The 15,291-nt window shown below is 44.6% G+C and overlaps 1 protein-coding gene across 4 annotated transcripts in view; it reads left to right on the top strand.

The window, feature by feature from the left end:
• Positions 1 to 12,502, top strand: part of LOC148013268 (uncharacterized) — a 50,188-nt gene extending 37,686 nt beyond the window's left edge. For 2 of the 4 annotated variants that reach the window (XR_015688905.1, XR_015688904.1), the window contains exons 4-5: positions 11,226 to 11,831; positions 11,944 to 12,502. The gene's annotated coding sequence lies outside the window, so the exon portion shown is untranslated. Of the gene's footprint in view, positions 1 to 11,225; positions 11,832 to 11,943 lie in introns of those variants that run through there. The other 2 variants (XR_015688903.1, XM_087668292.1) reach the window with 2 other exon arrangements.
• Positions 12,503 to 15,291: the final 2,789 nt, after the last annotated feature.

The raw sequence follows: 15,291 nt of genomic DNA, 5'->3' as shown, positions 1-15,291 counted from the left end.
TAATCAAATGTGCAAGGTTGTTTGTTAGCCTGCTATTTATCATTCTCAGTCTGTCATCTCCTGGTTGTGAGCTCCTGTTAGAGTCTGACAGGAGACAGAGGAGCTCTGTCAGTTCATTTCGTGGCTATCTTTGTCAGTCAGCAGCCACCGGGTGTCATACAGCCCAAACTGGGCTGTTTTTCTGCAGTCGGCCCATTTTCTGGGCAGGTCGGCCAGATCTGGCCAAAGTCGGCCAGATCTGGCTGGTCGGCCAAATCTGGCCAGGCAGGTCGGCCAGTTTTCTGGCCTGGGGGCTATATATAGCAGCCCCCCCAGTCATTCCAGCATTGTGCTCTGCAGGTTCAGCTCTGCCTCCGTCGTCTCCGTCTCCGGCATTGGTGCTGCCATTGCTTTCAGTTTGTCCTGGTGCCCTCACTGACGCTCCGGGCTGCGTGCAGGGACTGCTCTGTCCATTTCAGTGTATTCAGCATTCATCTCAGTCAGTGCAGACTTTCTTCCTTCATTCTCTGCTTTCTCTCTCCTCTCCTCCGTGTTCGTGTTCTTCTTCCGTTGCGCACTCTCACAGTTTAGCACATGTGATGCACATGGCAGTTATTTCATGGGAACGGGCCAAGGACCCCGAGGATGCAGTGGGTGTTAAAGGCAAAAGTTGTGTTAAGTTATGCCAACTGGGTTTTGGTGGTTAGTTGGTGCCAGGTTGGACCCTAGGACAATTGTTTGGCCATTAAGTGTTAGTGGTGACACTAGGGACTAGCATTAATTAATTAATTAATGCTAGTCTAAGGGTCAACAGAGGTTGGGAGCCACTCCAAGTTGCAAATGGCCTAGCCAATTTCATTCCAGATGGGCATGTTTAATTTTGGGCAAGGTCAAAAGGCCTGAAATTAATTTTCAAAACTAATTAATTTTGAAAAATTAGTTTAATGGCTGAAAATGTATTAGGAAGGTTGCCACTTGGCAAAACTTTCCCATGCAACTAGGGAGAAGGCTGTTGGAGGGTGGTGGAAGTTGAATGGCAGCCATTCGAAGCTTGGTGGAGGGAGAGAAGGTGATTAGATTTGGCTTTGAGAGGCGACAATGACTGATCGCGTGCCGCGACAGGACAGGGGGCAGCTTTTCTCTTCTGCCTCAAGAGAGGCGGCGGTAGGAGAGGAGGGCTTGATAGCTAAGCTGGTATTTTACCCCCCTTTTGAAGCTGTTGGTGCCATTAGATTTGTCATCAGAGCTACGAATCAAAAGATACATTTCAGCTGATTTTCTCTCTTTCTACAGCATTCTCTCATCTCCTCCAGTCTATGCTCAAGTATTCTTAGCGATTCTCAGCCATGGGTAGCAGAGTACAACCAAATTTGGTGGACAGCAGAGAGTTTACTGCTGTAGATCCTAAATTACAACAATAATTAGGGTTTAGCAGCCACCTTGGGACCCGTGCCATCAGTCAAAGGCATTGTACACTGAAATCAGCACCGGAAATTCATGGAATTGTGAGGATTTCAGATGCCAGCCCATCTATTGTGAATTTGGGGCAGCATTTGACCAGTTGGGGTTCCATTAGAGCAAGTCCTGGGTGAAAATCAAGGGTCAATTTGCCCGAATGCTTTGCTGATTATTGGAACAGTAGCCAAGGAGATTGTGAAATCTCGGCTTGTAATTTATCCATCAGCAATTGAAATTAAAGGAATACCGAAAGGGGCGCCAGTTTTGGGGCCAACAGGGTGTCCACTGTCCAAGCTTATGAAGGTAAAGTGAGCATTTCAGTTTATGTTCATTTGCTAATTGCTGTAATTAAGTGCTTAATCAGGTTAAACCACCCTATCCGAGAAGGAAGGTTGGTTTCAGGGACAATTGAAACTCTCTTGAATCGCATATCAAATTTGTGTCTTTTATTAATTAAGCGTGTTTTTGGGTTGTTTAAAAATGCTAATTAGTTGTAAAGTATGTTTTAGCTCAACACCCCCTCTCAAGCCCAAAACTAAGCCTAAAAGGGAGGGCTTGCAATGTTTATCCCAAGGTGTCCTATCCCAAAGCAGCTAGGATATCAGACAAAGGGTGTATGTGTTAGCGATTATCAGAGTTGGTCTGGTCGGACTGACACGTGGCAAGCCAGTCGGACTGATCAGTCGGCTGCATTTAATGTTAATGCAGCCGACTTGTTTTTTTGGGCGCATTATTTCTGACTATTTATAGCCGATATTCTGCACAGTCTTCCACAGTTCTGTTTGCAGATTACAGGCTGGAGATTCGTGCAGACTGCAGCGTACTTCGAGGTGGACAGCAGGTTGCATCGCCGAGGTGGAGACACGCAGTCCCGCGCACTGCGTTCGTGTACATATCTGCATATCTTTGTATACAGCACACTTTATACAGCATATCTTCATCTTCCACTGTCTCTTTCTCTCTCTCTTCTCTCTATGTTCACTCTCTCTCTCAGTCTTGGTCCCACGCTTCCGCATCGCTGCACTCTGACATGGTATCAGAGCAGTGAAGAAGGGCTGACTGAGTGAAGAACCTACCTGAAGAGGAGATTCCATCACGACATAAGGCTGCGTTTCCAGTGTTCGAGGGCGAGCGAGAGGGCTGCGCATTGGAACAAGGCTGAAGCGAGTGTGGGCGCGCGGGAAAGGAGTCTAGTTGGTGAATTTGCTGCTGTTTGCTGTTGTTTGAAGAGGAAGAAGGCTGAGTTTTCAGCTTTCAAGTGCAGTTTTTCATCGCCTCCGGCGGGTGAAGAAGGTTCGGGACGCGGAAGAAAGAGCCCTAGCAGGCTGGGTTTTAGCAGTCAGAGGGGGCTGCTTTTGCGTTTGTGAAGGCATTACAGGTGAAGATGCCTACAGAGATTGACTTGGAGTTCCAGACGATCATGGATCGGAAGGTGCCTGTCTTACCGGCTCTTCTCGCAGATCAAAAGCTCGATGGCGATAATTACTGCATCTGGCACGTGATGATGTTGGCCATCCTTGAGTCTTACGATTTGGTGGAGCTTGTATAGGAGGAGATCGACCAGCCTTCGATGAGAGATGGGTCCAAACTCTCTTCTGATGCTTGTGCGGAGTTGGCCAAGGCTCAGTCTCATTGGGACAAACTGAATGCCCGGATTCGTTCTTTTTTTTTTCTGTCTAGTACTATAGCCGTGATAGCCCACATCGAGCACTTGACGGTGGCTCGGGAGATATGGCTGGAGCTTGACGAGATGTATAATTGGATGATCCTTATGGAGCAGGTTTCTTTGGAGGTGTAGATGCGGACCTTGTCCGTGAACAAGTCTTCTTCGTTGCGGGAGCACATCAATAAGCTTAGACAGCTTCAGATGTAGGTTCAGAATGCGGGGAAGCTGATTTCCTCCGAAGACATGGCGATCACACTCTTGTCCCAGTTTTGCCGCCACGATTCGGTGCTTTTTACTCCGCCCTTATTACTTCGGGGCGTGAGTCTACTCTTCGGTGGGAAGAGTTGGTTCCTATGGTCTTGGACCAAGAGGAACAACTGAAGGGACAACATGCTTCCAAGTCGGAAGCTTTGACAGGTCAAGCCTCTCAGAAGAAGGGGAAGGACCAAAAGAAGAAGAAGGAGGACAACAAGTCAAAGAAGGACAAGGAAAAAGAATCCACATGTCATATTTGTGGTAAGATCGGCTATTGGAAAAAGGATTGCTCCAATAAAGACAAGAAGGACACCAACAAGAAGGACACGAAGGATTCTGGAGCGGTGGCTGAACCCTCATCAGCTGCGTTTCTTCATCTAGTAGTCATTGAGGACTCTACACCGAAGGCTTCTGATGCTGCGATGACAGCTTCCCAGGCTCGAGAGTGGATCGTTGACAATGGTGCCTCTCGGCACATGACTCCTTCCTCAATTGGTGTTGCCCAGTTGCGACCTTCGTGTGGGCAGATTCTCATCGGAGATAGCTCTTCGGTGTCTATAGCAGGACGGGGTGAAATGCAGCTTATTCCAGATGGACGTGGTGGTACCCATACCTCAAAGGTGTTGCATGCGCCAGGTTTAGAGTATCATCTACTTTCGGTTCATAAGATTTGTTCACTTGGACTTTTGGTGGAGTTTGACAGTGATTCGGTGCGAGTCCTTGATCGTGGGTCAAGGAAGGTTTTCTCATCAGGATATGAGGAGAACAGCATCTACAAATTGACGTCTTCTACCTCTCTCCCTACTCTTCTTCTTATCTCTCAGACACAGTCAGAGCTATGGCATGCTCGGTTTGGTCACCTCAACTATGATTATCTTCGGAGGGTGTCATGTGGACAGCTTGTTCGAGGGTTGCCGGATATAGTGGTGAGCCAGAAGCCATGCGTCTCCTGCATTCGTGGGAAGCAGCATAGGGATGCGATTCTCAACAAAGCTTTGCGGCGGTCTACTTCACCGATGGAGCTTGTATCTACGGATCTTTGTAGCCCTATGAGGAACGAGTCCTTGAAAGGGAGCTCGTACTTCATGTTGATCGTAGATGACTACAGCAGGATGACTTGGGCCTATTTCTTGGTGTTGAAGTCGGAGGCTTTCTTCTACTTCAAGGATTGGCTTCTCTTTGAGGAGAACCGATCGGATCGGCGATTGAAGACCTTGCGATCTGACAAGGGTGGTGAATTTGTTTCTAATGAGTTTGCTCGTTTTTGTGCAGATAAAGGCATTCACCAGGAGTTTGCTAATACCAACACTCCTCAAGAAAATGACATTCTTGAACGGAAGAACCGAAGTCTGATCGAGATGGCACGCACCATGATGGAGCACCGACAGACACCTCAGTTTCTGTGGGCCGAGGCTGTGGCTACTGCAATCCACATCCTCAACCGATCCCCCACTTCGGCCGTTGATGGGATGACACCTTTTGAGGCTTACTTTGGGACTAAGCCCGATGTTTCTTATTTCAGGGTTTTTGGGTGTGATGCCTATGTTCACATTTTCAAGACTCGTCGTGATAAATTTGAAGCGGCTTCCCGAAGACAGGTGTTTGTTGGCTACAGCTCTCAGTCCCAAGGCTATCGTTTGTATGATCCCGTCAAGCGGGATGTGTACACCAGTCGAGATGTGTGGTTCGTGGAGGTTCCGGCCATAGCAGCGGGTGAGGAGTATCCCGTTCTTGGAGATCCAGGGGAGAGTTGGGCTCCTGAGACAGTTCCTTTGGAGCCAGCGCCTTTTGATTCTGATTCTGTTTTCGATACCGAGTCTACTTTTCCACCGGTTACCCCCGAGGAGTTACCACCGGTGGATATCCCAGAGTCTTCAGCTGATGGAGAGTGACGAGGAGAGGTCCCGGCCTCCTGCTCGTTGGGCCCGTGACACACTCCGAGATTCAGGGATCGAGGGGGTCCCTGAGGAGTGGGGACCGCAGGATGGTCCGCGGCGGTCACGAAGGCACCAAGCACATTCTATGGAGCTTGTTTGCTCTAATTATTGTTTGATGACCCGTGTTACGCAGGATCGAGAGCCCACCTCCGTGAAGGAGGCTTTACAGTCCGCACCATGGAAGAAAGCTATGGAAGCCGAGATGGAGGGAATGACACTTGGTATCTCGTGCCTCGCCCCTCAAATAAGAAGGTGATTGGCGTCAAATGGGTCTTCAAGACCAAGTACCTTAGCGATGGTTCTTTGGACAAGCACAAGGCTCGCCTTGTTGCTAAAGGTTTTGCATAACGCCCCGGGATTGATTGCCATGATACTTTTGCCCCCACTGCTCGTATGGCGACTATTCGAGCTGTTCTTGCCTTGGCTGGCCATAGGAGATGGCCTGTCTACCAGTTGGATGTGAAGTCCGCCTTCCTCAATAGTGATTTGAAGGAGGAGATCTATGTCGAGCAGCCTCCTGGCTTTGGATCTTCAGACGGGCAAGTCTACAGGTTGAAGAAGGCCTTGTATGGCCTCAAGCAGGCTCCGCATGCATGGAACGAGAAGATTGACTCGTTCCTTCAGTCACAGTTGGGATATCGGCGCTCCCAGGTCGATCCGCAGCTTTATGTACACACTTCCGAGGCAGGTTGTGTGCTTTTTGTGTTGTATGTTGACGATTTGATTGTCATATGTGATCATGCACAGAAGGTCAAAGAGACGAAGGCAGCTTTACATCAAGCGTTCAAGATGACGGACTTGGGTCTACTCCACTTCTTCTTGGGCCATGAGATTTATCAGTCTTAGAGGGGGATTTTTATCTCTCAGCAGAGATATGTACAGGAGCTCTTGGTTTCTTTTGCGATGGAGGATTGTCGGACCCTTTCTACTCCTATGGATCCGCACTAGAAGGCCACTTCACATTCCGATTCTCCCTTGGCGGATGCTTCCCGCTACCGTCAGTTGATTGGATCATTGTTTTGGCTCCTCAACACTCGTGTTGATCTTTGTTTTGCTGTTGGTCTCTTGGCGGGGTTCATGAGTGAACCTCAGACGGTGCATTGGCAGGCTGCCCAGAGGATACTTGGGTATTTGAGGGGGACATATGACTTAGGGATTCATTATCCAGCAGACACAGGTGGTTCAGATCTTGTACTTGCAGGTTGGAGCGACTCGGATTGGGCTGGTGATGTGGACCACAGGCAGTCTACTACATGCTACTGTTTTACCTTGGGCGCAGCTGTTATCTCATGGAGTAGCAAGAGGTAGCCCACGGTAGCCCTTTCGTCTACTGAGGCAGAGTATCAGGCCGTGTCTTCCACCACATGTGAGGCTGTGTGGCTTCGGAGATTGTTGGAGGAGCTTGGCTGCCCCCAGACTCGTCCTACTTTGTTGCAATGCGACAATGAGAGTTGCATTGCCTGGGCACGGAATCCTGTTTTCCATGCCCGGACGAAGCACATCGAGATCCAGTACCACTTCATCAGGGAGAAGCTTCTGGATGAGACCATAGCTATGGAGTACTGCAAGACGGAGGACAATCTTGCAGATTTGTTTACGAAGGCGCTTCCCCATGCTCTACTTCGGAGACATGCCAGATCCCTCAGGCTTTTGCCCCGCCCAAGCTCTGAGAGGGGGTGTTAGCGATTATCAGAGTCTGGTCTGGTCGGACTGACACGTGGCAGTCCAGTCGGACTGCCAGTCGGACTGATCAGTCGGCTGCATTTAATGCAGCCGACCTGTTTTTTTGGGCGCATTATTTCTGGCTATTTATAGCCGATATTCTGCACAGTCTTCCACAGTTCTGTTTGCAGATTACAGGCTGGAGATTCGTGCAGACTGCATCGTACTTCGAGGTGGACAGCAGGTTGCATCGTCGAGGTGGAGACACGCAGTCCCACGCACTGCGTCCGTGTACATATCTGCATATCTTTGTATACAACACACTTTATACAGCAGATCTTCATCTTCCACTGTCTTTTTCTCTCTCTCTCTCTTCTCTCTGCGTTCACTCTCTCTCAGTCTTGGTCCCACGCTTCCGCATCTCTGCACTCTGACAGTGTGTCGGTTGCCCAATGGCCTACCAAGATTATAGAGGCGATGGTAAGGGAGTCCAAGTAGTCACCCTAGAGAGGACAAGGCATCGAACAAAGGGTACTCATCAGCTGTCCAGTGGCCTCCCAAGCTCTACTAAGGTGGATGGAACCACATTGAACTTTTTTTTTTTTTTGGGTTACGGAAAGATAATTTCAAGGTGGTGACCAAGTAAGTAACAGTGATCTAGAAGACGGGAGTAGGGATGGTACACCCAACACATTACAAGACAGTACAAGCTTGTCCAACCACTCAAGGATGTTGATGACGAGGGAAAGGTGAAGAAGTATCATGTGAAGAAGGATGGTGGTATAATCTGTTAATGGAAACAACTTAGGATCCGTCTAGTGGTGCTCTGCACGATGGGATGCATAGTATGCTACATGTTGAAGAATGCTCATGCAGCAAGTGCCTCTTGGATAGTGTCCCTCATGGGATAATGTTCACTTGCCCAAGCGCCCTAGTATAAAGATAATGAAATCATGCAATACATAGGGGAAGGTACAACACGAAGGAAGGCCCATGTCGTAGACAAGTGCCAAAACTTGTAGAATACCAAGAAGGGTAGGAACCCCCTCTCAACCTGGATGTCGATGTCGAAGAAGGAAGAGGAGCCTGAAGATGTCGGTCTTTGTATGGTGCCGAGAACCATGTGGATGAAGAGAATAAAGCATCCCTATTGAAAGAGCAAGGATACAAGACACCGCCATGATAGCAATAAGAGTGATGTTGCATGATCCGCCGCAGGAGGGGAAGCCTCCATGTTGGTAGAAGAGCAAAACTCTAAGTAGATGGAACCATGAAAGGAACGGTGCACATCTCTTGTCTTCAGCTTAGGAATAACTAGTGTAAGCTTGCATATTAGCCTTACACCAAAATACAAAACCTTGCAAAAGAGATCAAAATCTGCAAGCATAGATGCGAGTAGTGAGATGCTAAAAAAAAAAAAACTAAAAATAAAATAAAAGAAAGCAAAGCTAAGTGCAATGCAATGATTATGTAAGTACGCAGCAAAAGTCTAAAACGGGAAAGGCTAAGTGTGTGGCTATCATCGCATACAATGAGGTTGGGAAGTGGTGCTAGAAGGTATAGTAGATATTCTAGGAATGGATGCGTAAAGTGCAATAGGTGAGCCACTAGCAGACTAATCAGTCAATCCTTCAGTAGTAAAGGAGATAGGTTGATGAGACAGTCCGCATGCCACATATCTAGTAGCTGTTGGGAGAGATGAGTAGATGGTGCAACAGTGAGAGGCATAGCCCCATTGGACTGGCCAGTCGCAGTGGAGGCAATCACAACAGTCTGCGATGGTTTTCTAGGAGGAAGACCTTGGGCCTTGATACGACATTGCTCGTCCACATGGCTTGACATTTGGCAGTGTGTGCAAAACCTAATTTTCTTAGGAATTTGTTGCCAAAGGAGTTATATTTCTTCGGTTGTGTCAGAGAAAGGGGTGTCACCCTTGTTTTTGCATCTTGTGAGTTCTTGCGACTAATGGTTTTCCCTCTGAATGGATGTGTGTGGAGTACTTCTTTTGGACTTGATCATATAGCCATGGCTTGATCTTTGGCAGTGTGTGTAAAACCTAATTTTCTTAGGAATTTGTTGCCAAAGGAGTTATATTTCTTTGGTTGCGTTAGAGAAAGGGGTGTCACCCTTGTTTTGGCTTGCTTTTGCATCTTGTGAGTTCTTGCGACTACTGGTTTTCCCTTTGAATGGATGTGTGTGGAGTACTTCTTTTGGACTTGATCATGTAGCCTTGGGTAATGCAAGAATTGACATTCAAACTCGTAGAAGGTTGGCAATCTAGGTAGTGAGATAATATGTTGGATAAAATTGAAATATTTATTGAGCAACTTATTCAAGAAGAACATGACCTGATTGCCATTTGACTTTGGGGGGCCAGTAGTGGCAAACTCGGCTTGTAATATAGTGATACTCGGCCAACTTGACTTTCGGATCATCCCCTTAATGGAAAACTCTTGAAGCTCAAAATCGAGATTGATACGTTGAGTGCGATCTTGAGATGCATAGTGGTCAATGAGATGACTCCAACACTTAGATGCGAGGGGAAAATGTTGTGATTGAGAGTGGAACTAAGGAAGCAACCCTTGCATTAACACAACATTGGTTGTGGCATTGTGGGCTCTCCATTGATGGAGTCACGGATGTGATCAAGGTGAGCTAATCGAGGGTCCGCCAACATAGGCTCAGTTTCAACGACAAGGTCCCAAAGTCCCTGAGATTCAAGCACTTGTTGCATGAAGTTTGACCAAGTGGTGAAATTTGACCTGTTAAAACGAGCAAAAGAAAAAATAGAAGAGGGTTTTGGCTTATATGACTCAAAAGGGTTATACGAACTTGACACAAGGCTTGGCTGTGATGAAGGAGATGGATCGTGAGACGTACTGAATGTCGTGGTCCCTCTTAGACCGAAGTGATGGCCAGTCTCACCAATCGGTCCAAACGGAGTAGTAGCACTCGTTGGAGGGGTGTAAAACAAATTGTACGAGTTGCGCAAGTATTCTCTAAACTCTTCCTTTGTAAGGTGACCAAAACGTGAAGAAGATGGTAAAGTTGAAGGTGGGTCTACCCCTTCCTCGAGACCATAATACCTTCTCAGAGCCTTCAATGATAGAGAAGACTGATAGGGCATTATAGGATCCCCAAAAGAAGGTGCTTGAGACATTATGAGTTGGAATCGAGTCATGCGTGAGTCTCATACAAAAACTAGTCTCCTCAATCACCGTAGGATACTCTTTAGAGCGCCGGCTCTTAAACCATGTGAAGATATGCTAGGGTTTGCATTGAGGAAACACAGCATGTACGACCATGACTGAAACACAAGACTCAAATAGTGACAAGCAAAACTCAAACCCTAAACATAAAAAGCCACCGCGAAACTCAAAACTCAAAACTCAAAACTCAAATACAGAGACAAGAAACTCTGAAGTGAATGAATGCAAATGAATGTAAAAGTGTATGGAATGTCCAAGGGCTGAGCAATGGAGTGTTGGAGAGTGACATCCATCAGAGATGGATTCCAAGTGTTGTGACCACTGGTCCAGTGGCGGAGTGAGAGAAACACCAAACACTGATCACTAGAGTATGAGGAGACTAAGGTGATTGTAGACGATGATGCTTAATGATGTGGGCAAGGCTGCAAAAGGTAGCAGTAGAACGCTGTAGTAAAATGCAACAATAGAGAGGGCGCTAGACAGTGGGTGGCAGTAGTGAGATGAAGATGCCGCACACCGGAGGAGCTGAGGAAGGTATGGCAGCCGTTGCAAGGGTAGGGCCACCACGTGGATGAAAATTGTTGGCTGAAATCTGCACAAGAAGAATGAGAACCTGCACAAAAAGGGATTAGGCTGAATGGTGGGCAGCTTGTCTATTTATAGATGTTGAAGGGTGCTCCAAAAATTAGGGTTTTAGGGGACCATTGAAACTCTCTTGAATTGCACACCAATTTTGCGTTTTTTCATTAATTAAGCGTGTTTTGGGGTTGTTTAAAGATGCTAGTCAGCTGTAAAGTGTGTTTTAGCTCAACATTTGTATTACTGCTCTCATTGCACCTGTAAAGCATGAATTCTACAAAGAGAGTCTCCAGGTCAGTGGGATGCAATGTTTGATAAAATTGTGGAATGTAAATGTCTTGAGACCTGAGAATAAGGTAATGGGCTAGTGTTTGACAAAGGAAGATGAGTAGGGAGGAGTTTTATTTCTTGTGTTTGTGGTTGATGTGTGCCATCTAAGGGGCTTTTCTCTGCCCTTACTTTTCACTTTTGTTAAATCAGAACAATGGGAGGCAATTTGATGCAAACTTGATTGCTGATCAAAGCCATACTCTTTTCTACAATTCGGATGCAAATGAAGGCACAAAGCTTGGCTTAGAACAAGAATCCCAACATTGAAAGGATTACTGTGCCACATTTGGCAAATTTCACCAAAAACTACGAAGTGGATGAAACAGTCAGGTTCAAGTACTTTGGCTTTCTCCAAATTTTCTGTTCAAAGGGAGCCTGGGGCAAGATAATTTTCAAAGTTGAGGTTTAGGATGGATGAATTGTACAAATGTATATTGATTCGAGAGTAACAACTTTGGCTGTATTGAAATCTGTTGACCTATGTATCGTTAATGCTGTGCCTTCAAGCATATATGGTCTATTTTATTATCAAACATGGTGCTGTTGTTTCTTGACGTCAGCCCTGCACTCCATAGTTCTTTTGATGATTGAAATAATGGGCCACTGTGAATTATGGAATCTTTTTTAAAAATACTCTTATCGAGCATGCAAGCTTTTAGGCTGGCGGTGAAGCTGATTCAATGCGGAGCACATACATTCACATGCCCAAGCATCAAAACCTGCAATACTCGTTTATTGATCTTTGTAATACATCAGGTGAGAACTGGAGTTCCTTTTGTTTTTAAGTTTATCTTTTCAAATTGTACAAATCTGCCGGTTTGTTTCTTGTATATAGTAACCTTTAACATGTGGTTTCTTTGTCTTTCAGAGGATGAAATCTGTCCCAGGCTTAAGTCTCAGTGGATTCAGATTAAGAGCCAGTCCAAACTCAGATTAAGAGCTAATGTTATCTTAACTAAGCAGGATGCTCTGATGCAGTCCAAACCTGTCCATGTGTTCTCAAATGGAAACATGTTTAGGACCACTTGCTAAAGGATCACAGATACTAGAATCTGGCCATCCTCAATGGTAAGCATATTGAAACTTAAAGACGTATCTTAAATTGTACAATCTGGCTGTATGTCCTTTCACCCAGGTGCCCCAAATAATGGTCTTGATGTGTATCCTAGGCCTTGTCTAGCTGGCCAATCTGATGTGCAAGACTACAACTATGAGTGCAGGGGCTTCCGATCTAAAGCGTGGGTTGTGTTTGGAATGTCAAGTTCCTTGTTGTCAAGGCTTTCCATGCTTGATTAAAATTTGGTGCCCTATCGCGATGGTGTACAACCAGTGTTGTTAAATCCCTCTCTAATTTACATTGGTGCACATCACGGCATCATTATGGTACATGAGAAACAATGTGATGATTGAGGTTATATTTACCAAAGAAATAATAATCAACTGCTTGTAAGGTGCTTTGAACAAAAATTCACACACACACACACACACACACACACATTTTTAACTGCTAGAGTAATTGGTAGAGATTGAAGAGGCCACTAGATATGATGATTGTTGTGCAACATAAAATTAGCACCACATAAATTCATAGGAGTGGAGCTAGTTGTTTTCCCATGGTGGTATAGGCCCTCTTCCAAGTGGTTACATTCATTCATACTAGAGGAATCGACTTTGCATATGTAGAGAACATGATGGTGGTTTGTATAAAATGGTATATAGTTAGGGAGCCGTAAGTTCTAGATGTATGCACTATCAACATTTCAATACAAGTTTGGATGCATTTATATGCATCTTACTCATGATGTGAGCTATAGGCTAATGCGATAGGAATAGCTAAGGTAGGTGAAGCTCCATGGGCGGAGAGAGAGAGAGAGAGAGAGAGAGAGAGAGAGAGAGAGAGAGAGAGAGAGAGAGAGAGAGCTCTTGCACATGCACCAATGCATAAAGATTGAGGCACTAGTCTTTTGTATGAAAGTACAAGGCATAGGGGATCATCATAATATAGCCTTAGGATGTTCACACACAGAGGTGTGTTTATAGGCCAACACACATTGGTAAGTGTTCACACACATGAAGGTCATAGATATAACTAACTAAGCCTCGTTTGGATCATGGGTGAATGAATCCATGACATTAAGCATAAGGAAGGAAAAACGATGATAGAAATAGCTCACCTCAAATAGAGGGAGTGTCTAATCTTATCCAATGGATTTTGAAGAGGTGCAAAAAGTAAGAGAGATGCAACATGAGCAAGATCACGACGTGGTCTATTGATAAGCTTAGGGATTTGCCATAGAGTAATGGTGTAGAGGTGCATGTGCGAGGCTCATAGATTAATCAAAAGCTAGGATGGCTTAGAGGCATAGTGCATTTGACTAGGGGCCCAATATTTAGATATAGCTTTAGGGTTTAACTCATTAGGATAAAAAACGTCCAAGATAGGCTAGGAGAAGACATGCATCTCATTAACAATATCACATCACAAAAATAAACTTTTACAACCTTCATCTTTGTGACATAGGTCAAGTGTGGATCTCCTTAAACCAAGCTCTAAATTGAGTACAAAGATACTTTGGAGAGACACGAGGATAATATATTTTAGAGATGTGGATAGGGCAATACTAAATATGCAAATACTAAGACATGAGACTATTTATCATTACATTTTTAAGAGGTGGTTTTGTATATCAAGTTATGACTCCTTGGTGAATGATACTTGGGATTGTAACTTATGGAGATTTGCAACTATGGCCATGGGTGCGCAAGATAGGAGGCCAGGAACACTCATGGACTTCTTTAAGGTTGGAGCACTATCAACACAAGCTTGACCGCTAGTATTGACGATGCTTAGTGCAACACTATCATAGGTGAGTATATACAATGCTACAAAAGTATACAAAAGTAGGAAATGATGATCTCAAGCTAGACAATGTCACTTGAGACTGTCATTTTTGCTAAATATTAGGGAAATCCACTTTTCAAATTCCTATAATAGAGGAGTCATCCCTCTACCATAACCCTAAGATCAATATTTTAGTGTGGTAAGAATGCCAAGAGATCTTCCTAATCTGTTTCCTTTTCTCATCTATGATGGGCCATACCTGTGTCAATCATAAATTCACTAGTGTGGTCTCACAATCCATTAAAATCCTAGTAAAAGCATTCTCCTTAACAGAAGAATATGCATTTGCATTTTCTTCTTTCTTTGTTCAATTGTGTTTCACCAAAGTTGAAATTCAATATTCATACTTCTTCAACTTGTACTCGTTTACTCTCTTGTGCAATTTCCTATCCAAGTGTGTAGACTAATAAGTTCTACTGGTATGCTTCTACAAAACTTTGAACGGTCCTTTCCACCTTACTTGGAACTTATTTTAAAGCCATGATTCAATTTGTTACCACTCATCACCAAAATGCTCTTTCTTTTATCCCTTTACATATGTTCGTGGTTCATCTTCTTATTGTATTTTTCTTATACATTTTCATAATAGTCTAGGGCTAGATTTCTATTAAACTATATTCGTGTAACTGCCACAATCTCCTTCATAAGTTCCTTTGTTCCATCATACATCTTCATCAATAGCTTCAGTCAAGGAATTTATACTTCAATTGGTAAAAAAGCTTATTTTTCTAAAGACCATCTTGAATGGCGGAAACTTAAGAACTACTCTTTACCATTGTCAGGGAATCCCACAAACCACTTGGTAGCTCCAAATCCCAAGGCTTCTTCTTTTCCATAGTCATCTTCGTTAAGATAGTCATGAGTTTCTCGTTGAATCCATTATTCATACCATTGCATTAAGGATGCCATGGAGTGCTATACTTGCAACTTATCTTCATACTCTTACATAGAAAGTCTATTGAGTCTCCTAAAAAACAAGGTCCATATGATAAGATCTCTAGGAGTAATCCAAACTTACAATATATAACCTGGTAGATGAAGTTTCCTAATTACTTCTTTATGATACTGGTAGTTGCTCTAGCTTTTGTCCATCTTGAGAGGTAGTCCATTGTTGTATGTATATTTTCTTCCTAGTTGTGATTCAACAACACATATATCCCCCTTCGCAAAAGCATCATGAGCAAGATAGAGCTCTTAAGCTCATACTCTAAATCTCTTTTTCCCATCTTTTGACATTGTAAGTGTGATTTGCACCAAGGGTTGACATCTCTTCATAAACTAGACCACACATATGCTTCATGTCCTATCTTTTGA

This window comes from Lygodium microphyllum, chromosome 26 (genome assembly GCF_053477565.2).
Source record: "Lygodium microphyllum isolate KBCC chromosome 26, Lygodium_microphyllum_v1.1.10, whole genome shotgun sequence".
Classification (NCBI taxonomy): Eukaryota; Viridiplantae; Streptophyta; class Polypodiopsida; order Schizaeales; family Lygodiaceae; genus Lygodium; species Lygodium microphyllum.
This window is presented reverse-complemented; position numbering and strand designations above follow the sequence as displayed.